The 12,503-nt window shown below is 50.4% G+C and overlaps 1 long non-coding RNA gene across 1 annotated transcript in view; it reads left to right on the plus strand.

Annotated features, from left to right (window-relative positions):
- The first annotated feature begins 298 nt into the window (after positions 1 to 298).
- Positions 299 to 12,503, plus strand: part of LOC125612739 — a 58,475-nt gene continuing 46,270 nt past the window's right edge. The window contains exon 1 of the long non-coding RNA XR_007343216.1: positions 299 to 611. This is a non-coding gene — a long non-coding RNA (uncharacterized LOC125612739). The remainder of the gene's footprint in view (positions 612 to 12,503) is intronic.

Genomic DNA, 12,503 nt, shown 5'->3' on the forward strand with positions numbered 1-12,503 from the left:
TTTTTGTTGAGACCTTATTATTATTATTATTATTAAATGTCTGGGTTTTTGCTGACAAGCTTTAGTTTTATTTTCAAATGTGTGCTTTTCCTCCTCTTTGTTACCTCTTGACACTGGGATTGTGTTTGCTTTCTGCAATGGATCTAGCAGTTGTCTGTAGGTTGGGCGTTGGCTTCTGTGCCTTTAACATAATCTCTGCTTTGAAAGTTCGAAACCGACAGACTGCTGGTGTGTTTCCCGTGTCTCACTGTGGTTTTGTCTTCTTGGTCTACTCACGCTTTCCTCTCTTCAGCACGCTGGCTGGCTTTAATGGTTATTTATCTCAGTCTTTCTCTTCTTCCTGGGTGAGCGGTGGCCTCAGTGAGTGGCTGAGCAAACTTCCCTGCCCCACAAACTTGGGGCTTAGTTGTGAGCCTCACCTTGGACAATGGAGTGGGGGGGGGGACAGCCCTTGTCCACACTGAGGCTTTCTACATGCTTAGAACACTTGTGGGTGGCCTGCTACTTCCAGGGGATCATCACTACTTCAGCCACAGGAGCTGTGGACACAGCCTGCATGCCCTGGGCCCACCCAGCTGTGCCTTGCCGAGTTGGCAGACCCACAGACCCTGGTAAGAAATACTGACATGATAAGCTACTGAAATTTTTCAGTTATTTATTTTGCAGCACTGGCATGAAACAGCTGATTAGAACTATAGTTGATATGTGTACCTCAGCAGTTGATAATTTCACTGAATATCAATTGATTCCCCTCCCTCCATCCCTTCTTGGAATCTTTAAAGTTGTGGATTCCATGTTGAAGACTTGTGCCACAGGTGTTCTGGAATGTGATGTTTGTTGTGTGTTCTACACAATCTGTGTGGCATTTTACTTTCTTCTTTTTATTCTGATAATTACTAGTTATTTTTTCTCCTGAAAGCTTAGAGTTTTGCTCATTGTTGTTGGTGACACAAGCCTTATTATTAATTTTAAGTTTTAGTCTGTCCTCAGATACTATGATCCATGTGGTTTTTGTTTGTTAAATTTTGCTGATGTTTTCTTTGGCACTTGGACGTGTTAATATTTATACATATCACATGGACTTTTTCCTTGCTTGATCCTCTGACACACGCCATTCCTACACGGTTGGTCACGGAGTGATCATGGCGAGTTAAAGCTCCTGGTTCAGTTGTGGTTCTGTCTGCTGTGTCTGTGTTTAGGGTACTCTTCTCTTCTGTATTTCCACAACAAGGTTGCATTGTTTTAGGGTGACTTTCTGCAACATAAAATAATCCTCTCAATGCAGTGCAAATTTTTCTAAATTTATTCTTTGTTAGTAAAATGATCATTTCTGCATCAATTTCCCCATTTGTCCTCAGATCCCCATCCATCTTTTTATTTTGAACATTCTACTTCATTTGTTTTAGACATGTGGTTTGGAGCTTTTGGCTTTAACTTACCCTTTAAAGGCTGTGACATTTCTGCCACACACGGTGGCTCACGCCTGTCATTCTAGCAACTCTGGAGGCTAAAGCAGGAGGATTGCAAGTTCAAGGCCAACCTCAAAACCCTGTCTCCAAACAAAAAAATAAAAAGGGCTGGGGGTGCCGCTCAGTGTAGAGCACCCCTGGGGTCAATCCTCAGCACCAAAAAGCAAACACGAGAATCTTACAACAGCTCAGTTACTCATTCCTACTTGATCACCTTTTTTTGTCATTTGATTTGTCGTTTCTGCTCCTTAAGTGAGTTTTGTTCCTGTTTTATTTTAAGTATGGAGAATAGACCTCATTTGCCTTCATCTCCTCAAATGATGTGTCAAGCTTAAACTGTGCTGATTTTTACAGTTGTGCTGAACCTAGTTTCATGATGTAGTTTCCTGCTGTGCCTCTTCATAGAACAATGACGCCTTTCTTGGGAGGCTCATTGTTTGGTGCCTTCTTTTCTCCTGCTGTCCTTGCCGGGTTCATTAACTTAGCAGGAGACTGGGAATCTTTAGAAAACAACCTTCCTCCTTTAACAAACCCTCTCTGAATCTATGATGCTTTCCTAAGGTGGTTACGAAAGCGACTCACTTTAGGCAGATCACCATGAGTCAGTTGGTGATTGCCATGGTTGTTTATCAGCCTCTCCGTCTCTAGGTGCTGGGTTCTGGTTTGTTTTTTGGTCATCTGCATGGCAGAACAAGCTTCCGGTGGCCTCAAGTGCTGGCCTCTTGTTCTGTTGCTTCACCTGTTAATGAGCCATGGCCTCCCACCAGTGGGGTCTTCGGGTTGGGGGAGCCAGAGACGCCCGTTGCTTTCCCTTTGGAGACTCCGGTTGTGCTGTTCTGAGGGCCTAGCTCTGTCGTCTTAACTTTGTCTCTTCCTTGCTGACCCCATTCTGAGGCATTCTGCCCCTCCCCTCCCTGCCCTGTGGAGACCGCTCCACTCCAGTTTGCGGTTGGCATTTTCTTTCCTGCTGGTTGCCTCTCTCTTCTGCTGCTCTCGTTTCTTTATTGTAATTCCCTCTTGAATCTTATTGGAAACCCAATGTCATTTTATGAAACATTCTGGCTTTCACTGTCATAAACACAGCTCAGCAGAATCTTCCAATGCCCTAGGACAGTATCCTCCATCTTTTAGGCTGCAGGATTTCATCCTGGGCCACGTGTTAAATTCTCTTTTTGTTTCTCAATGAGAGCCCGTGGGGTGTGGATTGAAAATGTGGCCCAGCTCTCACACTTCACCAGGGAGGGCCGCGGGAACTTGCTGCCCCTGGATCTGGGCAGGCCCTGGTGTCCCCACTAGACTGTGCTCCCTGGAGGTTCCAGGAGGCGCTTCAGGGACGCGAGCATGGTGAGCTAGGGGAACCTCCTCAGCACTCCTGGTGTCCCCCCAGCAGGCCATGACAGGCAGGAGGCTGAGGCGAAAACCTGGCTCACGGTGTCTGAGACTCACTGCTTCATGGGGGACACTGGGGCTCCTGGCCTGGAGGGAGGGGCTTCTCCTTCCTTAGCGCCTGCCTTGGGGCTGCTCACTGCGAGGCAGATGGCTCCTGCCTCTGGCTTTGTCCCTGGGTCAATCATGAGGCTTCGAGAGTCAGAGGGAAGGCAGCCAGAGTCCCTGGGGCCAGGGCTTCTCAGGAGGGGCTTTGCCTCTGTGCCTGGTGGGTCTAGTTGCAGGGGAGCAGGGGCAGCCGAGGCCTCTTCCCGCTTTCCTGTGTGTGACACTGAAGATGGGTGGTTGGGGACAGAATGTCATTCCTGTATGTGCCTTTTGTCACCTTGTTCTGAGAGACGCTGGGGAGTGGGTTGGCAATGACAGTGATGGCATCACATTAGCAGCCTCGGGAGCTGGCCCCAGCTGAGTCTCAGGGAGCTGCTCCACAAGCCCTCTGGGGTGGGAGTCAGTTCCCAAGGGTGCCCATTCTGGGCCCAGAGGGTGCTATCTGCTGGGTGCTTCCTGGGCTCTAGGGTAAAAACACTTTGCTTTTTTTCCATTTGTGTGTTTTCTTGTTATTTAAGGAAGCTCAGAAATGGTGTTTCCGTGCCCTTACTTGGGTATCCATCACACTGTGTGATTTCCATGAGGATTTCCTCTGAGGGTCTTTTCTGGGAAGGGAGAGGCTCTCGGGTTGTGTCAACCTCTGGTTAGCTGTTCTCCAGGAGTGGCCCAGTGTCAATCTGGGTCACACATGTGCTTAGCTCTAGAGGGACAACAGACATGTCTGGGGCTTTTGGGGCACCTCTGTGGGAGGTGACAGGTGCCACTCATCAAAGCCCTTTGGGAATGCCTGCTGGGGGTGTGGTTATGAAAGCTTTGGGATCTCTGGTCCTTATGGTGGAGGGAGTGTGTGGGATGCTCGGTAGATTGTGAGGGGCTCTGAGGATGCCGGGGTATGCAGTGGGGAGTCCATGGGGACTGCAAGGCACTGATGTCTGGCAATGTGCCTGGTGGTCCTTCCCGGATCTGCCTCCATGAAAAGCAGGTGACACTTCCTGTGTTCTGCAGATGGGTGTCCTCCTCTTTGAAGTAAAAACACTGCAGTTACGGAGGTCATTGCCTCCCAGAGTCCCACAGCCAGTCAGCCATGGGCCTCCAGCCCCAGACTCCTGGGGCATCACCATGGTCACCAAGGAATGGGTTGGGTTAAGCGGCCACTTCCACTATTGAAGATGGGGGAAACCAAGGGATCATGCAAGTGATGGGAAACACTTCTAATTCATGCATGAAAAGAGGCATAACTTTGTTATGAGACAGCAGAGTTAGCAGGACTGGGGGCTTTCCCACAGGCAGAATAATCTCCTCACTCCTTCAGAATGTGTCTCCTCCATTCATCTCTAGATGTCCAGTTTTACGTCTATTAGACAATAGACAACAGTCTTTTAGTACTCCTCTAATTTCTCTCATGCTTTTACTGTGAAAAGGATCTTGCTTTTATTCAAAGTAAATGAGATGTCCACTTAGTTTTGAGAAGCCGGCCACCTAAGGTGAGAGAAGGCTCTTGGGATTCAGGCAAACAGTCCCTGTGATTTGGTTCTGTGAGGAAGGGTCCTTGGAAGGGTCCTCGGAAGGCCAGGGCTTTGCCTGTCTGCACAATGGCAGTCCGCTTCATCGTACCCTAGTCACGGCCCCACTGCCTCCATTCAGGGCTGCAAGGTGACCTCACTGGGGGAGAGGTGGCCTTCCGTGTCTCCTGTGTGCTGGAGGAAACTCCTGCTTCTTTTTGTGCAGTAGAGGACAGTCACGGCCGCTCATGTGGAGATGCTCTTGCTCCCACCGTAGCCTGTTTAGGATGCAGCTTTGTGAGGCCATTAAGATGTGTTGTGGGGAAACACGCGCTGCGCGAATCACTTTGTCAAGGCTCCTGTTAAGTAATTGCTGCTATCAAGGTCAAATGAGATCTCACTTAAATTAATTACAACTACAAGACCAAGACTAGATGTGATAAAATTATTATTTTCTCACCTTTACAGTTCTCCATAGGCCTGGAGGGAGTCCAATTAGGACTTCAGGGAGGGGACGGATTCATGTCTGTTAAAATTAAGCTTGCATAGAACCGGACAGAACATCTGTTAAATTGTGATTAGCCAAATTTCCCAAATTTCATTTGGACTGGTGCTAAAAAGACATGTTTGCCAAATAATGATCAAGACAGATGCTCCAATTACACAATCGTATTTGCAAAAATAGTTTACTTAAAGGCAAAATGTCGTTGGATAAAATGAAAGCTAAGTGACATGTAGCCCCATTTTTCACCTTAGTGAGCGGTGGGGAAGTGCCGTGATGTGCGTGGATCTCCATGGCGTGGGGGGTGTTTTTGGGTCTGAACACCATGTTTTCATTGCGAATCACATTTTTGACAAAAATCTCCCCAGAGACCAACTTAGACCAATAATGTGAAATAAATGCATAGAAAAAAACCGCACATTCTGTGACATTAAACTAGTAGCTCCATGTCTAAGTCCCATGAAGTGACCACAGGGAGCCCAGCAGCTCCTGTCAGAGATGCAGAATTTGAACTCTCTGAACTCAAAGCTGAGTGATGGTGCGCCAGGCGTGCCCACAGCTGATGGCTTCCTCCACAGTGGCACCTGCCAGGGGGCTCAGAAAGGAGCTGTGCTGCAGGGTGGCTGGCAGGAAACACTGGGCTCTCACCCTGCCCACTGCTGGAGGGATGAGGTTGGAGAACTGCATGTTGGACTTGGGCTCACAGCCGGCTCCTGCACCTGAGGGTGGCCCTGGGTCTTGCAGAGGGGCTGGGGAGACGCCATCTGCCTTGTGGGCTCTGTAGAGGGTGAAGAGCTCCCTGAGCTCCCCCTCAACCTGGGGATACTCCAGTGTTTCCTGAGGATTTGCTGTTCCTTTGTTGGGTCCAGTCTGGGAGGAAACTCCAGCAGGCCTTGGGCCTCCGGACAGTGCCCACGGGTATGACTGTACTGGGAAGGTAAGAGCGGAGCAGGCATGTCACACCGTCTGCCCTCTTCTCCAGCTCTCTGGAACTTCTTTGGTCCCTAACAGGGGTGGAGGTAGTGGCCCCTGTGCTGGCAGGTCATGGCTGGTTCTGAAAGGGGGGCCTTCAGGCTTCTCCCCAACACACTCTGGCTGGCCACGCAGCCTCCTTCCTGCTGGGCTCTGATGCTGGTGCACGGGGAAGGAGACACCTGGAGTGATGGCATGCTGGGGGTTGGATAGCTGCCTGCTCCAGGCACCAAGGGAAGGCAGGGGCCGTGGGTAGCCCAGGGTGAGCCTGAGAAGCTCCATTGTGTGATAGAGCCTGCTTTCCCCCGTGCTGATGGTGGCGGCACCCGCGGTCCTGTCGTCCTATCGGGAAGTCGTGGTTAATATACGTACAGCTTAAATTTAAGGTAGAATGGGGTGGCAGGTGCATCTGTAGCAACCATGAGTGCAGTTCCCTGGATGCATTGCATTGTCTGAAGCTTAGTTCTATGGGGTAGACACTGCCTTCTCAGAAGGGCAGGTCTCTGGTGACCCTGGAGAAAGTGAACTGGGGAGCAGTAGGACAGCTGCCCCAGGGAGGTCAACCCTTCTGTGGCTTCACTGTCTCCCCGAACCAGTGACTGTGGCTTCTCCTTCCTCTGAGAGGTTAGAGTTAGATCCTGGCTCAAGTTTGATGCTTTTAAAAAAAATCACTTATTCTAAAATGCTTTAATTAAAGGCATTTGACAACTCTTCGGAGAATGAGAATTCAAGTGAATTTCCAATCTCGAGCTCACTGGGCTGAGCTAACCAATTCTGGTTTCATGCACTATTTCCACAAAGTGGTTAAATTATGATTCAGCTTTACTTGGTGGGCTTTAGAGCCGCCGAGTTAATGGGAACGAAGTCCCAGCTGCCGTCGGAGGTAATTAGATGGGGAGAAATCAGCCAGGCTATTTTGGGGTTGGCCAAATATTTTGAATATGTGTTAAACAGTGATAATCAACTTTATCTTAATTGCCTCTGCATTAAGTTAACAGGTGATTAATATTATGCATATAAAATTTTGCTCAGCGAAAGATCATGACAAGAAGAATTTAGGAAATTACTATGGAGGAGGGAAGGAGCCCGGGTTGTTGCCACTCAGTCCTCTGCAAAAATCACATTCTTGATCTTGTACCTGACCTCAGGAGGCCCCCTGACGTATGTCCTGGGCTCTGGGCAGCATTTTCATGAAGGCTCCCTTTCCTCCCATGCCCCTGCCCTATCCCAGATCTGCCTCTCCATGCTGGGCCCAGCCCCAGCAACACCATAACCCACCCCCTTCCTATAAAAACCACCTGTGTGTCTCTGCTCGTTTAGGGGGCTCCTCTATCCGAGCAGTATCAGGGGAGGGTCTTCCTGTGCCATCACCCAAATACCTGGGGATGGCCTCAACATGGAATGAGAGCTAAGAATGATGGAGAGGCTGTGGAGAGCTCGGACACTCACGCACGCAATTACGAGCGGAAACGTGTCCCAGAGCCTGTTCCGCTGCCTCCCAAAGGAGAGGGCAGACTGCCCAGCCTGTCATGGGCCACACCAGTGCTGGCTCAGCCTGTCAATGTCCTCAGTCCTACTGTGGGATCCCACCACCCCTGTGCTTAGAAGGTTCTGACTGGAAGGAGAGCTTCCCTGGAGCAGATTTCACACCACTTGCTGGGAGCTTCTCGATTGCTTTGCCTGCAGTTGTTTGGATGTCAGACTTAAAGACATAAAATTTGTTGACTATGTATTTGTGGGCCTGCTACTGGTGGGGCAGAGCTCCTCCAGGCTAGAGTTGTTGGACCCCGAGGAGCAGAACCCACCTTGTCCCGTTTGCTGTGGCCTGAATGCTTGTCACTCCAAATTCATATTTGGAAATGCGCACAGCTGTGATGACTAGGAGGTGGGGCCTCAGAGGTGACTGACCCTGATGTGGCTTCCTGAGTGGGATTAACGCCCTTTGATAAATAGCCCTGGGAGCTCATCCTCTTCTTCTGCCACATGAGGGCACGGTGGTAAGAACAGGCCTGTGACCTAGAAAGGGGTCCTCACAGGACACTGAATCTGCTGGTGCCCTGGTCTTGGGCTCCCTCACTACAGAGATGTGAGAAGTAAATTTCTGTTGCTTATAAGTTGCCCCTATTACATGGGTGTTTTGGTATTTCGATATAGTCATTTGAACAAACTAAAACACCTTTTTTCATGAGTGCTTAGAAATGGGAAAAGAATAGTTTTTTTCAATAAATGTTGTGGAAAAACTTAATGATCACATGCAAAAGAACAGAATTGGACCCTGGGCTGGATTTGTGGCTCAGTGATAGAGCACTTGCCTAGCACATGTGAGGCACTGGGTTCTATCTTTAGCACCATATAAAATAAATAAATAAAGTTATTCTGTAAAAAAAAAAATGGATCAAACATAAAACTCAACATAAAATGGATTACAGATCTAAACGTAAGACCCAGATCTGTAAAACTCCTGGAAGAAAACAGGAAAGCTCTTTGAGGTGGACCTTGGCCACGGTGCCATGGTGTTTGGTATTCACACCCCAAACTCAGGCAACAAAAGAAGGGCAGGTGGGACCACATCAAACCCAGAAGCTTTGTCAAACAAACAGCCAACAAGTCCAGCGGCTTCCCATGGGCTGGAGAGGACGTTGGCTAGCCACGTTCTGATCAGGAGGTGACCCAGGATATGAAAGGAGCTCCCGCAACTCATGGCAGAAAACCCAGGTAGCCTGATTAAAAAATGAGCAAAGGACCTGAAGAGATGTTTTCCCAAAGGAGATGTGCAAATGCCCAACTGGTCCACGGAAAGGTGCTCCACGCCACTGGTCATTAGGGAAAGGCAAATTGAAACCACTGTCAGGCATCGCCTCACCCTGGAGACTCTGGAAACAGAGATAACAAAGGTGGAGAGGGTGTCGGGGGAGGGAGCCTTGTGCTGAGAGGGAGCAGCGTGGAGGCACCTCACAGAGTCCAAGGGAGCCACATATGGCCTCTACTGCACCTAGAGCTGGGGGACCCATCACCTCAATGAGGTAGCTGAGCTACGTGTTCACGGAAGCACTTTTCACAGTAGCCAAGACATGGACACGACCCAGGTGCCCATAGGCAGGTGAGTGGATAGGGAAAGTGGGAGCTATGACAGTGTCCTTCAGCTTTAGAAGAGCAGATCCTGCCATCCCCACAGGTGGGGATGTGGAGGCCCTCAAGGACACTACGGTATTTGAAATGAGCTGGGTGTAGAAGATGACACTGCATGACCTCAATCCTTGCTGGAATCAAAAGAAGGTAGAGCTGGGCACGGTGGCGCACACCTGTAATCCCAGCAGCTCCGGAGGCTGAGGCAGGAGGATCTTGAGTTCAAAGCCAGCCTCAGGAATATAGTGAGGCCCCAAGCAACTCAGTGAGACCCTGTCTCTAAATAAAACACAAAATATGGCCAGGAAGCTGCCAGGGCACAAGGAGGAAAAGTGCTAACATACCAGGACTAGGACGGCCCTGTGAGCTGTCACGGGGAGTCCTGTGGTTATGTTCTCAGCTTTGGCCAGGTCAGGGGGAGAGAGACAAAGGCTATCATGGGCAGCCCTGGGGCAGAGCCATAGGCAGGCAGTGCCACTTCAGTCTCTCCCCTCCACCTTTCCAGTGGGCTTCAATGAGAAGGAAGCTCTGGGCTCCTCTCAATCAAAAGATGAACACAACCTGTCTATCCAGGTTGGCTATCCTGTGCTCCTGCCCCCGCCTGTGGCTCTCGGGTGGCTTGCACCCAGTGGCCATGTCAAGTAGAAGTCTGATGGTCGAGGTCTTATCCCTTCTCCCCCACTTCTGGGCAGACTAGGAGCAGAGTTAATTCATAATATGAAATGTTTGTTATGCAAATTAACTGTCAGCTCTTGTTTGCCAACATGGCATGTCTTATTTGTTTCTATTATAAAACCAAATCCCTAAAACTCTGAGTTCTTAATATTTTGAAATTTCAATTTCTGTGCTGCGATCGTATCTGTGTCTGCAGTGGAGTCTGCGTGCGGAGACTTGCTGATGGAAGCAGAGAGCCTCTTCAAGGGGGGAGAGGTCCTTAAACCTCCGCAGGAGTCTGATGCGGTTATTTCTTGAGAAGAGTCATTTCCCTCAGTGCGCTGGAGGGGCGTGGCTGCAGTGCAAAGGCCCTTGGAGGAGCCCGCCTGCACTTCCCTGGGCCAGGCCAAGCTCCAGCGGCGACCTGCGCTAGGTCTTGAGGTTCTGAAAGTCCTCGAGGTCCCTGATGGGTGACCCATGGAGGCCAGTGATCTCGAGGCATGTGTTTGAATAAAGTTTGTAAATCTTAAATTATACTTTGGGCCAGATAAATGTACCTATTCAACCTCATGGAAAAGCTGTAGGGATAATCAGGGGTTGCTTCCAGAGTCTTTGAGCAGGACTTTGGGGCGCACTGTCTCCTCAGCCTCTCAGGACTACAGCTGAGCAGCCTCTCCCCGGGCAATGAGGTGGGGTTCACAGAGGACGTCAGCACACAGTGCCAGGGAAGGAGGGGCTGCTGCCCTGAGGACCTGACCACGATGGAAAGGCGGGACCCTGGGACCCAGGTGGCCTGACAGCTGTGTAGCCACCTGCAGGGTCCTTGGGACAGTCTCCCTGCCCCATCACTTCCAGCCATTGGCTCCAGTGCTGCTTAAGCTGATTCATCTGGTGTCCTCACCAGGCTGACAGTGTCTGGGGGTTAGAGGAGAGGCCGGTGCAGGGTCCATGAAGAAGGTGTGGGTACCTGCAGGAGGGAGCCTCTAGGTTGCTTCCTGGTGGGCATGCCATCTGTCCCCATCTCCCTCCAGGTACCTCAGGGATGGACCATGGCAGGGGCTCAGTCCTTGTGAGTGGCCCACGGATGCATGTAGCTGGCTTCAGTCTCTGGGCTGTCTCTCCACAGGGGAGCCCAGGACCCAATGGACTGTTAACTACAAAAGTGGGAGTTCCTAGGAGGCCCTGCAGTGAGGTCTGTTTGACAGTTGAGTGTCCTCTTTGTGATTTTTGCCTGTCACTCTTTAGCAACAGCAGAGCCAATCGCTATCTCCCAAGCATGCTTAATCACCAGCAGGGTCAGGAGGCGCCATGAGTTCAAGGCCTTCCATGGTAGAGGGGGAGTGAGTGGGGTGACAGCCGAGAGAGGCACAAGACAGAGCCAAGCTGACGGAGTCCACAGCACACAGCTCAGGAGACTGGCTCGTGAGGCCAGGTAGGCGCCTGAGGCACTCACTGCCGTGACCAGTGTGGCCAAACTAGCAGGTTCAGGCGAGGGGCAATGGGAGATTAGAAAAATAGAGACTCATGTACTCAGATTTTGAAGATAACTGCTGGGATTGGGTGGAGCACTGCTCTGATGGAGAAGAAGGTCTAAAGAATTACACCAGCAATCTTTGTTTATAGATCTCATTAATCAGATTAAAGACTATGCAAGCATAATCCTTTGTATTCATGAAAGTCACAGAGTTAGCAACATCATGCAGCTTATTCCTCAGTTACATTCTACAATTGCAATGTGCAATGTTAGGAGCTTCGTGTAGCTCTCAGGAAAGTCCATTGTTTAAAGTTAGTTATGCAGGCAGGTTCAGGAGCAGCAGAGCGAGCGGGTGAAACATTGCGGTTGTCTAGCAAGGGAGCTCCTCTATGCCTAGGACCTGAGTGCCTGAGATCAAGGTGGAGGCTGATAAGACTCTAGCTCAGAGCCTCCTCATGCAGGGCATTGCCATAGCAACTAGACATCCTGCACCTTTGCACAGAAACTTTCCCAGGCACCAAGCATCATGCCACAGCCATGAGGTCATCAAGGGCCCCAATGTCAGACACTGCTCCCCCATTCACTGTGACTGCTTTCCACAACTCACTGCCCAGCTGTGCATCAGCCTGCTTTGCATGTGTCCTGAGGGTCCTTTTGTCTTGCTCTGTCCCACCCCCATGAGGCAGGCCACGATGTTTTCTCCTTTTGATCCAGTGGGGACACACAGATAGATGAGCCCTGCTAGAGGTCATTCAGCTGACAGTGGGAGAGGCAGGACTTCGTGGGGTCCCACCTGCCCACGCCCCAGTTCTCCATTCCTAAGCCAGAGAAAGATGGGGTCTGGATCACGTGGGGTCTGGATTCAGGAGAATCTGGCCTCTTCTTGTGAGGTGAGGATGCCTAGGCCCCTCACCATTGTGAGTGTCTCCTCGAGATGGGTGGGACTAGACCAGGACAAAGGCCTGTTGCCCTGGGCTCCCGCTGGGTGGTGGGTGATCTCCAGGTAACTCTCAGCTCTCAGTCAGTCATGAATGTGAGTTTTAACCTCTGGCCTCTGTGTTGTTACCAATGGAAGAGTAATGTGTTGGTGGGAGGGAACATGGGCTAGACATGGTGACCTCAGAGCACATTGACATCCACTCTGCCTCTGTTGCTAGCCTGCAAATCTGCCCCTGTTATCACGTAAGTAGGGTCCCCCTTGCTAGCATTTAGCAGTGGCCTTTGGAGGATTTCACACAAAGCAGACATGGATCTTGGGCTCTGCTTTGTGGCCTGTGAGCAGGGGCCCAGGGCCAGGGTGCGACAGCTTG

This window comes from Marmota marmota, unplaced genomic scaffold (assembly GCF_001458135.2).
Source record: "Marmota marmota marmota unplaced genomic scaffold, marMar, whole genome shotgun sequence".
Lineage (NCBI taxonomy): Eukaryota > Metazoa > Chordata > Mammalia > Rodentia > Sciuridae > Marmota > Marmota marmota.